Here is a 22,386-nt window from a genome sequence, read left to right on the forward strand (position 1 = left end):
CCCGCTCGGCCTTGGTGTTGCTGCTCCCGTCGCTTGGATCTTCTCTTCGGTCTTCTTGGCCTCGTGGTGGTGCTCGCAGCGAGATGGTGTTGGTGGCGGTGCAACCGTGATCGCGCATGGTTTTGGGCGGTGGTTTGGCTGGTCGGCTCCGGTTGGCCGGTGGGGATTGGCGTGCGGGAGAAATCCTTTCCGGTTCGTCCGGCTCCGATGCGGTGACACCGGTGGGTGCCACTATCCCTTCTTGGAGGGTGTCGGTAGTAGCTATCCCCCACCTCCCTCCGCGCACTGGGGGAAACCCTAGGACTTGTTCGGGCAGCAGCGTCGTCGTCGTCGCATCCCTTTTTGGGGGTGCTGCTTAGTTCGCGGTAGATCGGAGCCTCGGGCTGTGGTGGTTTGTTTCCGGAGGGCGCAGCGGTCGCGGGTCTTCAGCGCTTTGTCGAGCTGCCGCTGTTGGCATTTATTTCTTCTTCTTTTTTTCTTTGGGCTTGATGTGCTGCTCGCCCCAGCATTGCGATGTGTACAATGGTGGTTTGCTTTGGAATACAAAGCGGGGGAAACCCTTTTTCGGTAATTTTGGTGATTACCACATAACAGTCAGATTCAAACATTATAACAAGTATTCACGATGCGTGCCAACATATATTTATGGACAAAGAGAGAATGTAGCATCAACCATAATATCACTGTGCCCATCAGCGTGTACCATATGATTTGTCAAACTACAAATTTAAATTTTAAACCTATTATTTACTTACTTTAAATGTCACCAGGAGTACTTAACCAATACTTTTCTAGATACCTCAATTCGTTTCTCGCACTAAATTACTGAAGTAGATGAGCAAAGTTACAAGCAACTAAACTACTAAAGTCTGTAAGCAAGTTACAAACAAGTAAGCAACATCTAGGAAGTATACATTACCTAGCTCTTAAATCTACACTATCCGTATGATGACACAGTGGTTCAGCATAACTATTTTATCCTTAGCAAGCCATAATTATGTAAAAATATCAAAAAATAATTGAGCAGCAACATTGTATTGTTAGTTATAACTAGTAAACGTACACATGCAACGCACGTCTCGAGCAAAGCAGCCTATACAATTCATGTGGGTGTTGAATATCCAAATTCATATGAAAATTAATTAATTTTCATGTAACATAAGCTTTCTTCGGTGAAATGAAGCTCACTATATACTATTCCCTCGGTTCACAAATACTATAATTTGGATATTTCAATATGAACTACATACAGACTCAAATGAATGAACAAACACACTAAAACGTGTCTATCTACATCCGTTCATATAAAAGTTAGAACATCTTATATTTGTGAATGGAGGGAGTACTAAGCGTGCACTTGTGTCATCTTGATCAAAGCGACCTATGAAATTCATGCGAGTATTGAATTCTAAATTTAGATTCCAGAAATTTGATGTGGGGGTGGGGGGTTAGAAATATATGCAGTGCCTGATGATCCCCACATCTCTCATGGTCAAGCATAATGCAAACCCCATCACTTATCTTTTGATTATGTCATGTGAAGTTCAAGAGGACAAGGAAATCCTAATCCAAGAAATCACAGTCGTATAGTCAAGAATGCAGGATGTCTAATTTCTTGTGTGAACTTGCAAGGACTTATAATAGGTAGTCATTGTCCACGTGAACATGACAAAGATGCAACTACGAATTAAAATATTTTAAAAAAAGTAGTTGTAATCCGTTCCCTCTTGGGTTCGGCCTACATGTTATCTTCAGAAGTTTAATTGCTGGACTCGACTACGATGCTGCCCGTGGGAGTGATGGTGAGACGATGGAAGAGTCCACCAGTGGTCAAGACCATTTTGCCCCCATCCTGAGTCTCTCATCACCTGTGGTGCGACTTTCGTGAACAAAAATGAAAGGAATTTAACATTTTTTTATGACCTATATGGGATGCAAAATTAGTCTGCATCTGCAAAGATTAAACACAAATTAAACTTGTCATCTCAACATCTCAGCTGTGGAGAAAGGTCTAGTGTTCTAGAATAGAAAACTATACAGTAAGGTAAATATGCATGAGTAGATCACGCGCTAGAATAATAATTGTTTCGCAAAGCTAAACCAGGAAAGGGAAAACCCACACAATATTTAGGAAGACCAAAGCCACACAAAAGACTTTTCTAATGAGATGAATATACCCACAAGAAAACAAATTTATTAGCAAATTAACTACTCATTTATACTCAAAATAAATAAAAGTGCACTGATGATGTGCATATCCTTCCTGGATTGACAGGTTTAAATTGAGGGGGGGGGGGGGGGGGGGGGCAAGAGTACATTACTCGAGCCAGTATGAAAATACATTAAGACATGCATACATACAAACAAGGCTGTCATGAGTTCTTCCTAGCATATTGCATACATAATTTGAAGGGGCTTGTTTAAGAAAAAGGCGGCATGTTATACTTTGCCACTCATGAGTTGCAGGCACGTTGTTGAAGTTGTATAGCCACAATCAGCATCCTTCAACGGGCTATCACTGGCTTCAAGTACCACTCGTACAAAGTTTTTTCACTTTGTCCAGATTTTTTGCCCTGAATCATGGGCGCTCTCAGTACACGCACCTCTGAAAAATAGAGAGCAACCATATAAGCTTAAATTGTTTGGCTGAGGTCGGCTTAAAAAATGGTCTTCTTCCTTGGTTGTTGTAGAACTACATGGCCTAAGCTGCAGTTATTTTATATCTGGTATTTTGGATTGCCAGAGTTGATGTTCACCTCCAACCTGCATCAGCAAAATATGTAGGCCTCAGTAGTAAGTATACTGTACAACTCCAGAGCTAATGGAACTGCATAATTTCGATACACCTGCATCAGGCTTGCCGATCAACTACTCAGGTAAGAGTTGAAACCGAGCTCAACCAGTAAGCAAAAGAAAAAAGAAAAAAAATTCAGTTCAGGAAAAACATCACGCCCTTGTCGACAGTATGCAATAATCATACCTGTTAGAAGGGAGAGAGAGGATTGGTGGAATATGATGGATGTATTATTGAGCCTCGAGGGTGAGTATATATTGAGTACAAGACTTGGAGGGTAAGAGGCCTCTCCTAGAGATAAGGTAGGAATCCTAAACTACCAAATACATGTAACTCAAATATATCTCTAACATCCCCCCGCAGTCGTAGCGGTAGCGTTGCGAACAACATGAGCGTCGCGGACGGTCAGACTGGAGAGAGTAGCAGCCGACGGGCTGACATCCCCCGGCAGTCATAGCGAGAGCGTCGTGGACGGTGTCGCGTTGCGGACGCGTTGACTGTAGAGGAAGCCGACGAGTTGCTCAAGCGGATGATAACCCTTTGTGCCGTTGTCGAGGTAATCGAGGGTGTGGGTGGTGTAGCCGTGTCGAGGTAGCCGTGCAAAGAATGCCGTGGTCGATGTCGAGTCGGGGAGCCGGTGTCGAGGATGTCGTCGTGGAGCCGCGGGCGCAAGGGGCGCCGAGTTAGCATGGGCGCAGTGGTATCGAAGTAGGGGTGCGCCGGGGAAAAGATGTTGTTGACGACGCGTCGCGGCGGGTTTGCCAAGCCCGGGGACACATCGTAGACGAAGGCACGCACCGGTGTTGCCAGAACCGGGCATGCGTAGACGGACGAAGACGAGGTTGACGAAGCGCCGACCAGGCTTGCCAGGCCCGGGGACACGTCGTGGATGAAGGCACACATCGGTGTTGCCAGCACCGGGCATGCGTAGACGAGGGACCTGCACGAGCTGTACGCCATGTCGGAGAAGTCGGAGGGGCCAGCAGAGAAGGACTCGACAACGATTGCGGCGTCCATCGGCGCGGGGCCAATGTCACTAACGGTGGTCGGAGTAGACGAAGTGGTCGGGGTAGATGACGGCGACGCTGGCGACGGGCTGGTGCTTGGACGAAGACGAAGGGGGAGGACAGGCGGCGGCAGCTACGAAGGTAGCGGCGGCGGCCAAAGAAGAGCGGCGGCCGCGGCGGCTAGGTTAGGAGTGCGGTGGCGGTGCTCGAAGTAGGCGAAGAACCCTGACAGCGTGACGAAGACCGGCGCGGACGGTAGCGTTCCCGCGCCAAGGGAGACGGCGCGGCGCATACCACGGGAGGTCGACGCGCTGTGACGGCGGAGTGGACCGCGGGCTGCGGTGCTATGACCCGAAGGGGCAACGCAGCGTCGGCAGGCGGGTCGGGGCGACGGCGGGAAGACCTCGGGGCGGCGGCGGGGACCGCGGGCCGCGACGCTGCGGCCCGAAGGGGCGACACAACGGCGGTTCGCGAGTCGGTGCAGCCGCGGGGACGGCCTCGGGGCGGCGGCGGGGACCGCGTATCGCGACACTACGGCTCGAAGGGGCGACGCACGAGTCGATGCAGCCGCGAGGAGAACCACGGGGCGGCGGCGCTGCGGCCCGATGGGGCGACGCTGCGGCAGCCCGATGCTTGATTGGTGGAGAGCACTAAAAAAAAAGACACATCCGTGACATTTTGGGCCGAACGATTTTTTTTCCTATCATACATATGACACTTCTATGACGATAATTGTGACAAAACCCGGTATCATCATAGATGTGGTAGGCTCCTACTTCTATGACAAAAAATATGACAGAAAATGGGCTTTTCGTCCTAGGCGGGCCGGAGACGCAGCTGCATGACATTCTTTGGGCCGTCCATGACGGAAAAAACCGTGGTAGAAGCGAGGGCGAGGAAAATTTCGGCGAGTTCCCGGTTACGGTGGGAGGTCGGGGGCCGAGCGATGCGCGTTTCTCTCGTACACGTACGCGCGTGTGTGCGAGGCGTTGGCTCTAACTGAACCCGAGCGAGGCGTTGGGCTCTAACTGAACCCGAGCGATTGCACTGCAGACTACGCGTTACTGAACCCGAGCGATCGATCGATGGCTGTTAACTGAACCCGATCGAGCGATTCCTTCGCTACTGCTGCTAACTGAAGCCGATCGATGCTGCCTCTGGGATGAACAGTGAGCGTTGCGGGGGGGGGGGGGGGTTGGATGAACAGTGAGCGGTGGCGTTGCCTCTGGATGAACATGACCCCGTGGTGTGGTGGAGGGCTGGATGAACAGTAGACGGTGGAGGGGTGCCCGTGGAGGGGTGGTTGAACAGGACCCCGTGGTGTGGAGGGCTGGATGAACAGTAGACGGTGGAGGGGTGCCCGTGGAGGGGTGGTTGAACAGTAGCCGGTGGAGTAGCGCGTGGTGGAGGCTGGATGAACATGAGCCCGTGGAGACTGGAGAAGGTCGACGGTGGAGATGAACAGTATCCCGTGGAGTCCCGTTTTGCGGTACGCCACACCCCTCCCGATGAACAGGACCCCCGTTTCGACCGTAGGAGGTCCGTTTCGTCCATTTTGCGGTAGGCCACACCCCTCCCGATCAACAGGACCCCCGTTTCGACCGTAGGAGGTCCGTTTCCTCCGTTTTGCGGTACGCCACACCCCTCCCGATCAACAGAACCCCCGTTTCGACCGTAGGAGGTCCGTTTCCTCCGTTTTGCGGTACGCCACACCCCTCCCGATCAACAGGACCCCCGTTTCGACCGTAGGAGGTCCGTTTCCTCCGTTTTGCGGTACGCCACACTCCTCCCGATCAACAGGACCCCTGTTTCGACCGTAGGAGGTCCGTTTCCTCCGTTTTGCGGTAGGCCACACCCCTCCCCATGAACATGACGCATTCCGTTGCCTCCGCATGAACACGACGCATTCCGTTGCCTCCCCATGAACACGACGACGACGCTGTTTCTCCGTTCCGACCCAGCCATGTACACGAGCCCTGGCCATACGTATGCGCGAGTAGGCGTTCGAAACCCCGCCCGTATGTACACATACCGTATTTTCTTTCTTGCACCCTGGCCGCTGTACGTACGTGTACATGCTACGTGCGCGCCTCTACTACAACACGTACGCGCCTCTACTACGACACGTGCGTGCCTCTACATCCACCAGTATATATGTACATACACGTTCGCGACCAGAATGACAATGCTACGTACACTTCGACCAGGTGGGTCCCGACTGTCAGGCACTTCCTTGCCTGCGAAGATGTAGCTGGTGGGTCCCAACAGTCAGGGGGGCGAATCGTTTTTTTTGCCCGAACGCACTTCCTTGCGTGCGAAGATGTAGCTGGTGGGTCCCAGCAGTCAGGGGCAAACGTTTTTTTCGTGAAATATGGTGGCCCGTCCGGTGGGTCCCCGCTGTCAGGTGGAGGAATAATTATTTTGCACGTAATAAGGAGGCACTTCCTTGCTGCGGCCGTGGACCCAGCTGTCAGCCTCTCCACGTACAGTCCCGTCCGATGGAAGCCGTTCCTTGGCCACGCCGCGCCGAGAGCACCAGGGCGGTGGACGACGGCGAGGCCTAGGAAGGGGACGACGCGGAGCCGGGGAAGACGCGGCAGTGGATGCCCAGCGTAGAGGAGTACGAGGGTTCACTGGTTCGCTGCGGTGTGAGACTGTCGTCGCCGCAGAATAACAGGAGGTGTGGGTGAGTAGAGGGATGGCCTGGCCAGCGGTGGGAGTAGTAGGGGGCGGTGAGGCCTCCGCCGCATCGCAGCCGGCCACGGGAGGCAGGAGCACGAGGCACGACCGGCGCTGGTTTGGGCGGCTGGAGCAAGAAGACCAGAGGTTGAAGAAGCACTACGGCCGTTGGATGGACATCGTACGGTCACTGGAGCTAGAATCGTGCATATTTACTAAGTTGAAAAAGCCCTCCGTCCCCGTCAACTTAGTAGGCCCACAAGTCAGCCTGCCACTATACTGGGTCCCAGCTAACAAGGGGAGTATTCATTTTTTTTGTGCGTAATAAGGAGGCACTTCCTTGCGTGCGAAGATATAGTTGGTGGGTCCGAGCTGTCAGCGGCGGTAACGTTTTTTTCGCGAAATACAGAGGCCCTTTCGGTGGGTCCCTGATGTCAGGCGAAGGAATCATTATTTTGCGCGTAATAAGGAGGCATTTCCTTGCGTGCGGCCATGGACCCAGCTGTCGGCCTCTCCACGTACAGTCCACTTCAGATGCATGTCGGTCATTGACCACGTTGACCAGGCCGCGCCGAGAGCACCAGGGCGGTGGACGACGGCGAGGCCTAGGAAGGGAACGACACGGAGGCAGGGAAGACTCGGCAGTTGTTTCCCACGCGGAGGGGAGTACGACTGTACGAGGGTTTACTGGTTCGTCTGCCGTCGCCGGAGAATAACAGCAGGTGTGGGTGAGTAGAGGGATGGCTAGGCCAGCGATGGGAGTACGGTGGGGCGGTGAGGCCTGCGCGGCAGCACAGCCGGCCGCAGGGAGGAGGGAGTAGGAAGTCCCGCCGGCGCTTGTTTGAGCGGCTGGAGCAGGAAGAGCAGAGATTGAAGAAGCACAACGGCCGTTCGATGGACATCCAACAGTCAATGCTTGTGCGTCAATCTTTTCTTAGAAAAGCCTCAAATCTGTGAAAAACAGCATACAACCCATCTGCCATTATTTCTAATAATTTACAACCCATTTGCTAATTCTTAAGGTTTTTTTGGAGCCCATATTTTTTTGTTAGCATTACAGCCCATATTATGGCCACGGTTAAAAAATTATACGATATTTTGCATATTTCGGTGCGGTCCGAACTGTTTTTAATCCCGAAATTTTGACTCACATTCAAACTGATTTTAAAAATAAATGTATATCAATATAAAATCCAACAAATTCTCCATGCATAAAAATTAATGTAATTTAAAATCTCGAAATGAAAAAAAGATATTTGAAACTAATTGCCGGTTTGATGTGTTTTAAAAATGTACAGCCCATTTCTCATTACTGATAGGCCATTTTCTCGGCCAGCCGAATGAAGCTCTCCTCGTCTTGAAAGATTTGCAGCCCAACAGGCCTGACAAAGCGACTTACTTGGAAAATCACAAAAAAACTGGGCTGTGGCCGTGGACCCAGCTGTCAGCCTCTCCACGTATAGTACTCTTCCGATGGAAGTCGATCGTTGACCACATTGACCACGCCGCGCCGAGAGCACCAAGGCGGTGGACGACGGCGAGGCCTAGGAAGGGGACGACGCAGAGCCGGGGAAGACGCGGCAGTGGATGCCCACGCGGAGAGGAGTACGAGGGTTCACTGGTTCGGCTGCGGCGTGAGGCTGCCGTCGCCGCAGAATAACAGGGGGTGTGGGTGAGTAGAGGGATATCCTGGGCCAGCGGTGGGAGTAGTAGGGGGCGGTGAGGCCTCCGCGGCATCACAGCCGGCCACGAGAGGCAGGAGCACGCGGCACGACCAGCGCTGCTTTGGGCGGCTGGAGCAAGAAGACCAGAGGTTGAAGAAGCACTATGGCCGTTGGATGGACATTGTACGGTCACTTGAGCTAGAATCGTTCATATTGACTAAGTTGACAAAGCCCTCCGTCCTCGTCAACTTAGTAGGCCCACAAGTCAGCCACCCACTATGGTGGGTCCCAGCTAGCAGGGGGTATTCATTTTTTGGTGCGTAATAAGGAGGCACTTCCTTGCGTGCGAATATATAGCTGGTGGGTCTGACCTGTCAGCGGGGGGAACGTTTTTTTTCGCGAAATACAGAAGCCCTTCCCACGTACAGTGCACGTACAGTGCGTAATAAGGAGGAACTTTCCTTGCGTGCGACCATGGACCTCGTGGGTCCTAGCCGTCAGGCTCTCCATGTACAGTCCTCTTCCGATGACTCTCGTATGTTGACCACGCCGCGCCAAGCGCACCGAGGCGGTGGACGACGGCGAGGCCCCAGACTGGAATGACCCGGAGATGGGGAAGACGCGGCAGTGGAGTCGCAGACGGAGAGGAGTGGGAAACTTGACTGGTTCGGGTGCGGGGTGGGCCTACACTCGGCAGAGAATAACAGAAGGTGCGGAGTGGAGGGATGGCCTGGCCGTCAGCGGGTAGCGTTTCGCTGAGGAGCGCAAAACAACGCCGCTGGACGCCGAAGGCTGGAGCAGGCGGTTCCGGCAGCGCTGGGGGAAGAAGACGGGAGATTGAAGAAGAATGCCGGCCGTTGGATGTAAATCCAACGCCTTCTTAGGCTTCGACCTACTGGCCCACATGTCAGCCAGTCCATTTGTTTTTTAGTCCTTTTGGTGGGCTGGGTGAAACAATGATATAGCATCTATGCAGCCCGTTTAAATCCCATTTGCATTTTTCTCGAAATCCGCGGACTTGCTGGGCTGGGTGAAAATATCATGTTGGGCTAGACGGAGAAATGTTATAAAAACTTAAACACATGATTGCACGTCAGTAAAATCTTTGCAAGCTTATGTACGCAATCACTAGGAGTTAACTTGCCAAGTTATATATAAACAATTATTATTATTATTTTGTAAGAACTTTCAACTTACGAAATAAAATATCATTTTAATTTGATGAGTTAATAGTACACGGGGTATTATTATTTTTTAGGCTAGACGTGGGACAGTTGAGTTGGTTCTAGGGGAAAGTACTGGGAGAAAACTCAGTTTACATCGAAAAAGAAAGTGGGAGAAAATTTAGAGACCTGCTGGGTCCACGTGAGGAGGGGAATATGTTGGGAGGAAGGAGATTCAAAGCATGGCAGCCGAGTGAACTAGTTTTTTTACGGACAAGTGAACTAGTTTACATACATAAGAAAATAGCCACTAAAAAAAGCAATCAGGTTAATGGGTTCTTAAAAGAAGTATTTCGGACAAAACAGATAATTACGACACATAGGCTAATGCATGAAACACTCAGATGATAAAGGTGCTTATAAATAGGTAAAGTACAACATCTAGACCTTCCTGGCACGCTTGATCATGACACTGCGGCTGTCTGTGTACTCGTCGGTTATGGGAAGCAGACACACCCTCATGTCCAAGATCTGCCTGTACATGTCATAGCATGCGTATGCATCCTTGGCCGCGTAGGTTATGTAGGCTAGATTCAGAGGTACCTCCCACGTGTTCAGGTCGTCTTCTTTCATGTTGGCGTATCAGGGGTCGATGATGGTCTCAGCGAGGTCAACCACGGAGTCCTTCTCCTGCCCATTGCTGATGATCTTGTATTGCTTCTGGATGTCGACAAGCTTGTTGCACCAGATGGCCGAATCGTCGCGTTCTTCCTTCTCTCCACCGTAGCGAAGGTGCAGTCGGCGCTGCCGATGAAACGGGCGAATGCTCCAGAACCTGGTGCAGCCATAGGACTGAGGCGAGGCAGAGCTTCACCGAGTCCGTATCGTTGGTGTACATCACATTCAACTTGGTGCAGCCATAGGACTGAACGGCGAACTCAAAGGGGAACTCCTTGCTGAAGTCCATATCCAGCAGGCTCACCCCTCGGATCGCCATTGGAGTCTCTTCGAGTGAACGAGTGTGTAGGCGACGGCAGCAGTTCGTTTTTTAGCTCTTGAGGAACTGGATTCAACAGTAAGCTGAGTGTGTACAGGCGACAACAGTTACTACCCCTCCCTCGTCCGCTGCACGCCCGGCAGAAGATGCACCCTCGGCCACACGTCGGTTCACGAGCGGGTCTGTATTGGTACTGTAATAACAGGAGTTAGTGGTCACTTTACTTAAATTTAATTAGCTTTAATAGAAATTTATACTTAAAACAAGCAATGCATTCGCTCGTTCTATCAGTGGCACAGGATCAACATGCACAACAATTAGAATTATTATTCTCAGGACGCACACGATCAGCACATTTGTCGCACTTTCACAAAGATAATACTACCAAGTTTGAACTGTTTGTTATGGTTGTTGTCCTCTGCATCATCATGCCGTGTTTCCCAGCTTGCAAGATTCAGAACCAACAAATAAGATCCAAATAATAAGTACAACAAAGATGCCTACACATCTCATTGATTCCCAGCTTGCAAGATTCAGAACCAACAAATAAGATCCAAATAATAAGTACAACAAAGATGCCTACACATCTCATTGATTCCCAGCTTGCAAGATTCAGAACCAACAAATAAGATTCAAATAATAAGTACAACAAAGATGCCTACACATCTCACTGATTCCCAGCTTGCAAGATTCAGAACCAACAAATAAGATTCAAATAATAAGTACAACAAAGATGCCTACACATCTCACTGATTCCCAGCTTGCAAGATTCAGAACCAACCCATTAGAGCCTTTTGATAAAGTGAATATCGGGATTAAATCCATCTTGGCTAGCCATGTCATACAATCGAAGAACTTGGCAATGCTCTTGACCGTCACAACATCTGTAGTTGAGTATTCCTGTTTGCACAGGATGTTTGCACAGCACAAACAAGGAGACAGGAGAGCATGATTTTGCTTTAACAGCAGCCTCCTTGAACTCAACCTCCAGCTCTACTTGGATGAGGTCTGCCTGGAGTTCCATGATTCAATTCATGCGCCTTTTTCTGCAGTTCACCTGAAATGAAGCAAAGATTGCATCATTCAGCTAGCAAGAAGTACTTGCTCTTGTGAGCTGGCAGGTTCTTCTTTAGTAGTTGCACTAAAATTGAGGAACATTAAGCTTGGCTGTCCGGCTCATGTAAGGTGCAACTATAATTTTCTTATCCTTTTGTGCAGTTCCACTAAAATAAAGTGCCATTGTGGTGACAGTGACGGCTCCATCTTGCAAAGGCTAATAAAATTTTGCACGAGATTACCAGCAGAACTTGACGGAGATTTTGGAAACTCCAATCACCATTTTGTGCAGTTCCACCAAAATTGAGAGATGTTGCCCACGTGACATTTTAGTTGAACTGCACAAGACACTCATTCCAAAAAAAAGTGTTTTGTGCAGTTCACCAAAAGGTCACAATAGCAACAAGGTGAAATGGATATCCATATTTGCACAAAAAGATAGAAAGTAAACAGTTGCTGGTCAATAAGAATATACGAAACATATACAAAATGAAAAGAAGCATCTTAATTATGTTCATGGCAATCACACAAGGACAGTAGAAATTTTAAAACGTCAGCAATGCTTCATGTTACCAGAAGCATTACGATCAACAATGAGATTCCTCAAATATGGGATTACTTTAATGGTGGCATTGCTTGTTTACCAGACACAGTAAATCAACAACAGCTAAAGAGTTGGTTTAAGGGCATGGGACCGTGGGGACACCAGGACACTCAACAGCGTAAAGGAGCAACTTACTTATCATTCTGGGAAAACAGCAGGAGTGCCATTTGTAACATAGTTTAATTTCATCTTATCACTGGAGGCATTAGATTAACAATAACACTAGTTAGACATGTTCCTAAGGTAACAGTGTGATCGCTTCATTTTACATGCGCCCTTACATTAACAACAGCAAAAGGTTGGTATAAGGACATGAGACAGTGGACACATCAGCACAATGTACCTACAAGGAGGCATAAAGTGGTGATGCCCAGTTTGTTCATGCTATGTGAGGGCAGCAAACCTAATCCTGGAGACCTTGTACTATGTGAGGGCAGCAAATCTAATCCTGGAGACCTTTTACTATGTGAGGGCATCAAATCTAATCCTGGAGACCTTTTACTATGTGAGGGCAGCAAATCTAATCCTGGAGACCTTTTACTATGTGAGGGCAGCAAATCTAATCCTGAGACCTTTTACTATGTGAGGGAAGCAAATCTAATCCTGAGACCTTTTACTATGTGAGGGCAGCAAATCTAATCCTGGAGACCTTTTACTATGTGATGGCAGCAAATCTAATCCTGGACATACTCTGTTGACTTGTCCACCAGTCGCCACTTTCTATCCTTTTTTCAACCAATAATAGATCTGTTCCTTATCCAGTTTGTACTGCGTTTCCCATTATTTCCCTTTTCAACCAAGAGACCGGTTGGGTATCCGGTCTCTACTACTTTCACCATATTATTTCCTCTTTGAATCAAGTCCTAGATTCATGCTACAACTTTCCCCCTTTCTTCGTTGTTTGAACAAAGCCCTAGATTTGAATGCATGAAGTAGCTTTACCTCTAATAATACTAAAAATTTAGGTGGCTTTGGAAGAGCTGATGGGAGTAGAAAAAGATGCACATGCAGACACGTGGGGAGCTGGGGCAGTAGAGCAAGGCCGCTTTCGAAGAACTTATACCTGAGGGTCGCCGGGATGTCGGCAGCAGCAGGTCGGATCTGCGGACAATACGACGGGGAGGAAGAAGGGTCGGAGGACCTCCCGAGCCGGCGCTGTGTCGGAGAGAACGGCACGGGCATAGGATCGGGCCCCTCCGGCAGCTGTGGGTTTCCTCCCTCGGCGGCGATGACCGTGTGAACGATGCACCTTTTAGTCCTCTACACACACCGGCCGAAGGGATCCGGCCGGATCTGTGACCAGCGGTGAGCAGAGAGAAAATGTCGCTACCGCTGTCTTGTTTATATCTGGAGAGGATGAGAGAATGAAGAGAGCAACCCTAGTAAAGCAAGCGCTCAGGCCCCTGCGTCCATATATAGTGGAGTGATTATCTTTTTTCTCTCCACAACAAGCATTTCAATTTGTGTACATGGCATTAAAGAAAAGATACTCTCTATTTAAGGTGACTATTGTACGACTCCTACTTACTACTAGTAGTACTACAGTATTGTTCACTTGTGCTCCCCGCCCCTCCATTCATTGAACAACCCCACGGGTGAATAAACATACAGTAAGTACTGTATTTATATAGAACGAACAAGCTCGAACTATTTTCGCGTAGTTAAAAGTTGAGGGCGGGGCTTTTCCCGGGCAGTACGCGCGACAGTTTTCGGGTAGGCGGTTTGACAGAGAGGCGAGGAGGGTGAGCGAGTGGGGCTGTGCGATTTGACGGCGCGTTCCTGCTGGAAAGACTTGTGATATGACCACTCACTATAGTCATGAATTACTGGCGCTCCGACCGGGGTGATGCCCCCCTTCCGTTCCGCGCTCTAATCTGGTGCATGACACATCGACCCGGATGCTGGCTCTCCCACATGTCGGAGTAGTAATAAGGAGCAAAGAATGATGCGGTATATACTAGTACTATACTACAGTACTACTCAGGTCAGAGGAGTGCGAACCACGACAGCCCAGTGAACCAGCAGTGCGAACCACGGTAGCCCAGTGAACCAGGAGTAGAAAACAATGTGGTGATATGGCCATAAAAAACAATGTGCTACGGTCCACACTGTAGCATGTATAGTAACACTCCTCTTTGTTTGGATCCCTGAGTTAGAGCTAGTTTGGGTTGAAATAGCCTCAAATTATCGAAACAAGAGGGGTTAGTTTGAGCTAGTTTGCTCTAACCCAGCTAAAAAAATAGCCCGGTGGAGAGGTTCTAATTGGGTTAGTTATCCTCGGGCCCACTAAAAGAGAACTAAAAAAATCTCCCCTGCCCGCACCAGATCGCTCCCCTCCCTCTCGCACGACTCCTCTCTGTTCCCCATAGGGCTGCTCGCCCTCTCTCTCCTCCGGCCGCCCTCTCCTTCCGGCCTCCGCCGCCCTACTCCAGCCGCCCTCTCCCTCAGGCCTTCGAAGGTCGCCCCTCTCCCCCTTCACCAGTCGTTTTTCTCCCTCTGTCGTGCGCGGCGGCGGCGCATCTACCAGGGAGGTCGCGAGAGGGGTGAGTTTGTTCGTTCCTTCTCTGTCTCATGGCCATATCATTGATCTTGCTTGCTCTAGCGCTAATTCTGATTTGGAAAAGTAGATCCTGATCAAACTTGGTATAGATTTGTGGTGCACGCATGGAATTGTTTGATGCTGCTTGAGGAGGTAATAAATCTTTCTAGAGGCCCAAAGATTCAGGTCACCTTTCTAGGTATTTCAATTTCAGGCTTGCATTATTTCTAGAGGCCCAAAGATTCAGTTCACCTTTCTAGGTATTTCAATTTCAGGCTTGCATTATTTCTAGAGGCCCAAAGATTCAGTTCACCTTTCTAGGTATTTTAGTTTCAGGCTTGCATTATTTCTAGAGGCCCAAAGATTCAGTTCACCTTTCTAGGTATTTCACTTTCAGGCTTGCATTATTTCTAGAGGCCCAAAGATTCAGTTCACCTTTCTAGGTATTTCAGTTTCAGGCTTGCATTATTTCTAGAGGCCCAAAGATTCAGTTCACCTTTCTAGGTATTTTAGTTACAGGCTTGCATTATTTCTAGAGGCCCAAAGATTAAGTTCCCAGTCGGCGGCAAGCGACCCTGCTACCCATGCCGGTGTCGACCTCAACTCGCAAGGGCCGGCGTCGGAGGGGTTCCCGGGGCTTGGGCTCTACAGAGCCTTCCTCCAGAGCGACGATGGCGAGCTCCTCCCTCGGTGCGTGAGGGGCTCTGGGCTCCCTCCCTATTGTGAATGACTTCCGTGATGAGTTAGCTCATTCTTTGTTTCATGAAGTGTTTTTTTTATTTTGTGAAGCTTGATTGACGACTTGTATGTTTAAGTGGGATATCTCATTTGTATGGACAAAGTAAAAATTATCATGTTTTGCATGCTTGATTTGTATAGATGGTTCGTTTATGTCAACTGTGAGCGGGAGGAGGCCACAGAAGAGCTGGCCACACCAAGAGGGTGCTTGGATCCAAGGGACTTATTTTAGTCTGACTAAAAATAGTCTCTTTAAGAGGCTAAAGTTCCAAGCACCCCTGACTAAAGAGGGGCTAAAACTAGTCTTGAGACTAAAAATTTTTAGTCAGGGGTACCCCTACTAAAATGTGGATTAGTCCTCTCTCTCCTCATTTAACTCCTCTCCTTTAACACAGGCGAGTTCTGGATTAGAGGGTTTGGAGGATAATAAATGTTCATTAACTTGATTTTAGTCTCTTTAGTATTTGGATCCAAGCATGGGTGAGGCTAGCAAGTTTTAGTCCCACTACTTTTAGTCATGGAACTAAAACGTATCCAAGCACCCTCCAAATCCGGCAGGAAATAGTAGCCAAATGATTGAGATAGAGCATTTATTGTCAATCTAACCCTGCCATCCATACACCTCTTTGGTTTAGAGTTAGTTCAGGGTTAGAATCTACCATCCATACACCTCTTTGGTTTAGAGTTAGTTCAGGGTTAGAATCTAACTCTAACCTCTAACTGAGTTAGAGTTCTCCTCGTCTCTGAAGGAAATATGCTCTAGAGGCAATAATAAAGTTATTATTTATTTCCTTATATCATGATAAATGTTTATTATTCATGCTAGAATTGTATTAACCGGAAACATAATACATGTGTGAATACATAGACAAACAGAGTGTCACTAGTATGCCTCTACTTGACTAGCTCGTTAATCAAAGATGGTTATGTTTCCTAGCCATAGACATAAGCTGTCATTTGATTAACGAGATCACCTCATTAGGAGAATGACGTGATTGACTTGACCCATTCCGTTAGCTTAGCACTCGATCGTTTAGTATGTTGCTATTGCTTTCTTCATGACTTATACATGTTCCTATGACTATGAGATTATGCAACTCCCGTTTATCGGAGGAACACTTTGTGTGCTACCAAACGTCACAACGTAAATGGGTGATTATAAAGGTGCTCTACAGGTGTCTCCAAAGGTACTTGTTGGGTTGGCGTATTTCGAGATTAGGATTTGTCACTCCGATTGTCGGAGAGGTATCTCTGGGCCCACTCGGTAATGCACATCACTATAAGCCTTGCAAGCATTGTGACTAATGAGTTAGTTGCAGGATGATGTGTTACGGAACGAGTAAAGAGACTTGCCGGTAACGAGATTGAACTAGGTATCGAGATACCGACGATCGAATCTCGGGCAAGTAACATACCGATGACAAAGGGAACAACGTATGTTGTTATGCGGTCTGACCGATAAAGATCTTCGTAGAATATGTGGGAGCCAATATGGGCATCCAGGTCCCGCTATTGGTTATTGACCAGAGACGTGTCTCGGTCATGTCTACATAGTTCTCGAACCCGTAGGGTCCGCACGCTTAAAGTTACGATGACAGTTTTATTATGAGTTTATGTATGTTGATGTACCGAAGGAGTTTGGAATCCCGGATGAGATCGGGGACATGACGAGGAGTCTCGAAATGGTTGAGACGTAAAGATCGATATATTGGACGACTATATTCGGACTTCGGAAAGGTTCCGAGTGATTCGGGTATTTTTCGGAGTACCGGAGAGTTACGGGAATACGTATTGGGCCTTATTGGGCCATACGGGAAAGAAGGAAAAGGGTCTCAAGGGTGGCCGCACCCCTCCCCTTGGTCTGGTCCGAATTGGACTAGGGAAGGGGGGCGCCCCCTTCCTTCCTTCTCTTTTTCCCTTCCTCTTTTCCTATTCCTTATGGGAGGTGGAATCCTACTAGGACTAGGGAGTCCTAGTAGGACTCCACACTTGGTGCGCCCCCTCCTAGGGCCGGCCTCCTCCTCCCTTGCTCCTTTATATACGGGGGCAGGGGGGCACCCCAGAGACACAACAATTGATCCTTGAGATCTCTTAGCCGTGTTCGGTGCCCCCCTCCACCATATTACACCTCGATAATACCGTTGCGGAGCTTAGGCGAAGCCCTGCGTCGGTGGAACATCATCATCGTCACCACGCCGTCGTGCTGACGAAACTCTCCCTCAACACTCGGCTGGATCGGAGTTCGAGGGATGTCATCGAGCTGAACGTGTGTAGAACTCGGAGGTGCCGTACGTTCGGTACTTGATCGGTCGGATCGTGAAGACGTACGACTACATCAACCGCGTTGTGATAACGCTTCCGCTGTCGACCTACGAGGGTACGTGGACAACACTCTCCCCTCTCGTTGCTATGCATCACCATGATCTTGCGTGTGCGTAGGAATTTTTTTGAAATTACTACGTTCCCCAACAGTGGAATCAGAGCCTGGTTTTATGCGTTGATGCTATGCACGAGTAGAACACAATTGATTTGTGGGCGATATAAGTCATACTGCTTACCAGCATGTCATACTTTGGTTCAGCGGTATTGTGAGATGAAGCGGCCCGGACCGACATTACGCGTACGCTTACGCGAGACTGGTTTCACCGTTGCGAGCACTCGTTGCTTAAAGGTGACCGGCGGGTGTCTGTCTCTCTCACTTTAGTTGAACCGAGTGTGGCTATGCCCGGTCCTTGCGAAGGTTAAAACAGCACCAACTTGACAAACTATCGTTGTGGTTTTGATGCGTAGGTAAGAACGGTTCTTGCTAAGCCCGTAGCAGCCATGTAAAACATGCAACAATAAAGTAGAGGACGTCTAACTTGTTTTTGCAGGGCATGTTGTGATGTGATATGGTCAAGACATGATGTGATATAATGTGTTGTATGAGATGATCATGTTTTGTAACCGAGTTATCGGCAACTGGCAGGAGCCATATGGTTGTCGCTTTATTGTATGAGATGCAATCGCCATGTAATAGTTTTACTTTATCACTAAGCGGTAGCGATAGTCGTAAAAGCAATTAGTTGGCGAGACGACAACGATGCTACGATGGAGATCAAGGTGTCGCGCCGGTGACGATGGTGATCACGACGGTGCTTCGGAGATGGAGATCACAAGCACGGTGCTTCGGAGATGGAGATCACAAGCACGGTGCTTCGGAGATGGAGATCACAAGCACAAGATGATGATGGCCATATCATATCACTTAAATTGATTGCATGTGATGTTAATCCTTTATGCATCTTATCTTGCTTTGTTTGACGGTAGCATTATGAGATGATCCTTCACTAAATTATCACAGTATAAGTGTTCTCCCTGAGTATGCACCGTTGCGAAAGTTCTTCGTGCTGAGACACCACGTGATGATCGGGTGTGATAGGCTCTACGTTCAAATACAACGGGTGCAAAACAGTTGCACACGCGGAATACTCAGGTTAAACTTGACGAGCCTAGCATATAACAGATATGGCCTCGGAACACGGAGACCGAAAGGTCGAGCGTGAATCATATAGTAGATATGATCAACATAGTGATGTTCACCGTTGAAACTACTCCATCTCACGTGATGATCGGACATGGTTTAGTTGATATGGATCACGTGATCACTTAGAGGATTAGAGGGATGTCTATCTAAGTGGGAGTTCTTAAGTAATATGATTAATTGAACTTGAATTTATCATGAACTTAGTCCTGATAGTATTTTTGCAAATTATGTTGTAGATCAATAGCTCGCGTTGTTGCTTCCCTGTGTTTATTTTTGATATGTTCCTAGAGAAAAATTATATTGAAAGATGTTAGTAGCAAAGATGCGGATTGGATACGTGATCTGAGGATTATCCTCATTGCTGCATAGAAGAATTATGTCCTTGATGCACCGCTAGGTGACAGACCTATTGCAGGAGCAGATGCAGACGTTATGAACGTTTGGATAGCTCAATATGATGACTACTTGATAGTTTAGTGCACCATGCTTAACGGCTTAGAATCGGGACTTCAAAGACGTTTTGAACGTCATGGACCATATGAGATGTTCCAGGAGTTGAAGTTAATATTTCAAGCAAATACCCGAGTTGAGAGATATGAAATCTCCAACAAGTTCTATAGCAAGAAGATGGAGGAGAATCGCTCAACTAGTGAGCATGTGCTCAGATTGTCTGGGTACTACAATCGCTTGAATCAAGTGGGAGTTAATCTTCCAGATAAAATAGTGATTGACAGAATTCTCTAGTCACCATCACCAAGTTAGTAGAAGTTAGTGATGAACTATAGTATGCAAGGGATGACGAAAGTAATTCCCGAGCTCTTCGTGATGCTGAAATCGACGAAGGTAGAAATCAAGAAAAACATCAAGTGTTGATGGTTGACGAGACTACTAGTTTCAAGAAAAGGGCAAAGGGAAGAAGGGGAACTTCAAGAAGAACGGCAAGCAAGTTGCTGCTCAAGTGAAGAAGCCTAAGTCTGGTCCTAAGCCTGAGACTAAGTGCTTCTACTGCAAAGGGACTGGTCACTGGAAGCGGAACTACCCCAAGTATTTGGTGGATAAGAAGGATGGCAAAGTGAACAAAGGTATATTTGATATACAGATTATTGATGTGTACTTTACTAGTGTTTATAGCAACCCCTCGGTAATTGATACTGGTTCAGTTGCTAAGAGTAGTAACTCAAAACGGGAGTTGCAGAATAAACAGAGACTAGTAAAAGTGAACAAAGCTATATTTGATATACAGATTATTGATGTGTACTTTACTAGTATTTATAGCAACCCCTCGGTAATTGATACTGGTTCAGTTGCTAAAGAGTCGTAACTCGAAAACGGGAGTTGCAGAATAAACAGAGACTAGTAAAAGGCGAGGTGACGATGTGTGTTGGAAGTAGTTCCAAGATTGATATGATCATCATCGCACACTCCCTGTACTTTCAGGATTAGTGTTGAAACTAAATAAGTGTTATTTGGTGTTTGCGTTGAGCATGAATATGATTTGATCATGTTTATTGCAATACGGTTATTCATTTATATTAGAGAACAATTGTTGTTCTGTTTACATGAATAAAACCTTCTATGGTCATACACACCAACGAAAATGGTTTGTTGGATCTCGATCGTAGTGATACACATATTCATAATATTGAAGCCAAAAGATGCAAAGTTAATAATGATAGTGCAACTTATTTGTGGCACTGCCGTTTAGGTCATATTGGTGTAAAGCGCATGAAGAAACTCCATACTGATGGGATTTTGGAATCACTTGATTATGAATCACTTGATGCTTGCGAACCGTGCCTCATGGGCAAGATGACTAAAACGCCGTTCTCCAGAACTATGGAGAGAGCAACAGATTTGTTGGAAATCATACATACAGATGTATGTGGTCCGATGAATATTGAGGCTCGTAGCAGGTATCATTATTTTCTGACCTTCACAGATGATTTGAGCAGATATGGGTATATCTACTTGATGAAACACAAGTCTGAAACATTTGAAAAGTTCAAAGAATTTCAGAGTGAAGTGGAAAATCATCGTGACAAGAAAATAAAGTTTCTATGATCTGATCGCGGAGACAAATATTTGAGTTACGAGTTTGGTCTTCAATTAAAACAATGTGGAATAGTTTCACAAATTCATGCCACCTGGAACACCACAGCATAATGGTGTGTCCGAACGTCATAACCGTACTTTATTGGATATAGTGCAATCTATGATGTCTCTTATCAATTTACCACTAATCGTTTTGGGGGTTATGCATTAGAGACAGCTGCATTCACGTTAAATAGGGCACCATCAAAATCCGTTGAGACGACGCCTTATGAACTGTGGTTTGGCAAGAAACCAAAGTTGTCGTTTCTTAAAATTTTGGGGTTGCGATGCTTATGTAAAAAAGTTTCATCCTGATAAGCTCAATCCCAAATCGGAGAAATGTGTCTTCATAGGATACCCAAAGGAGACAGTTGGGTACACCTTCTATCACAGATCCGAAGGCAAGACATTCGTTGCTTAGTATGGATTCTTTCTAGAGAAGGAGTTTCTCTCGAAAGAAGTGTGTGGGAGGAAAGTAGAACTTGATAAGGTAACTGTACCTGCTCCCTTATTGGAAAATAGTTCATCACAAGAAACGGTTCCTGTGACGTCTATACCAATGAGTGAGGAAGTTAATGATGATGATCATGAAACTTCAGATCAAGTTGTTACTAAACCTTGTAGGTCAACCAGAGTAAGATCCGCACCAGAGTGGTACGGTAATCCTGTTCTGGAGGTTATGTTACTAGACCATGACAAACCTACGAACTATGAAGAAGCGATGGTGAGCCCAGATTCCGCAAAATGGCTTGAGGCCATGAAATCTGAGATGGGATCCATATATGAGAACAAAGTATGGACTTTGATTGACTTGCCCAATGATCGGCGAGCCATTGAGATTAAATGGATCTTCAAGAGGAAGACATACAGTGATAGTAGTGTTACTATCTACAAAGCTAGAATTGTCACAAAAAGGTTTTTCGACAAGTTCAAGGTGTTGACTACGATGAGAGTTTCTCACTCGTATCTATGCTTAAATCTGTCTGAATCATGTTAGCAATTGCCGCATTTTATGAAATATGGCAAATGGATAAAGAAAACTGCATTCCTTAATGGATTTATTAAAGAAGAGTTGTATATGATGCAACCAGAAGGTTTTGTCAATCCTAAAGGTGCTAACAAAATATGCAAGCTCCAGCGATCCATCTATGGACTGGTGCAAGCATCTCGGAGTTGGAATATACGCTTTGATAAATTGATCAAAGCATATAGTTGTATACAGACTTGCGGTGAAGCCTGTATTTACAAGAAAGTGAGTGGGAGCATTACAATATTTCTGATAAGTATATGTGAATGACATATTGTTGATCATAAATAATGTAGAATTATTCTGCAAAGCATAAAGGAGTTTTTCAAAGAAAGACCTCGGTGAAGCTGCTTACATATTGAGCATCAAGATCTATAGAGATAGATCAAGACGCTTGATAAGTTTTTTCAATGAGTACATACCTTAACAAGATTTTGAAGTGGTTCAAAATGGAACAGTCAAAGAAAGAGTTTCTTGCCTGTGTTACAAGGTGTAAAATTG

The sequence above is a fragment of the Aegilops tauschii genome, chromosome 1, assembly GCF_002575655.3.
Source record: "Aegilops tauschii subsp. strangulata cultivar AL8/78 chromosome 1, Aet v6.0, whole genome shotgun sequence".
Taxonomy (NCBI): domain Eukaryota; kingdom Viridiplantae; phylum Streptophyta; class Magnoliopsida; order Poales; family Poaceae; genus Aegilops; species Aegilops tauschii.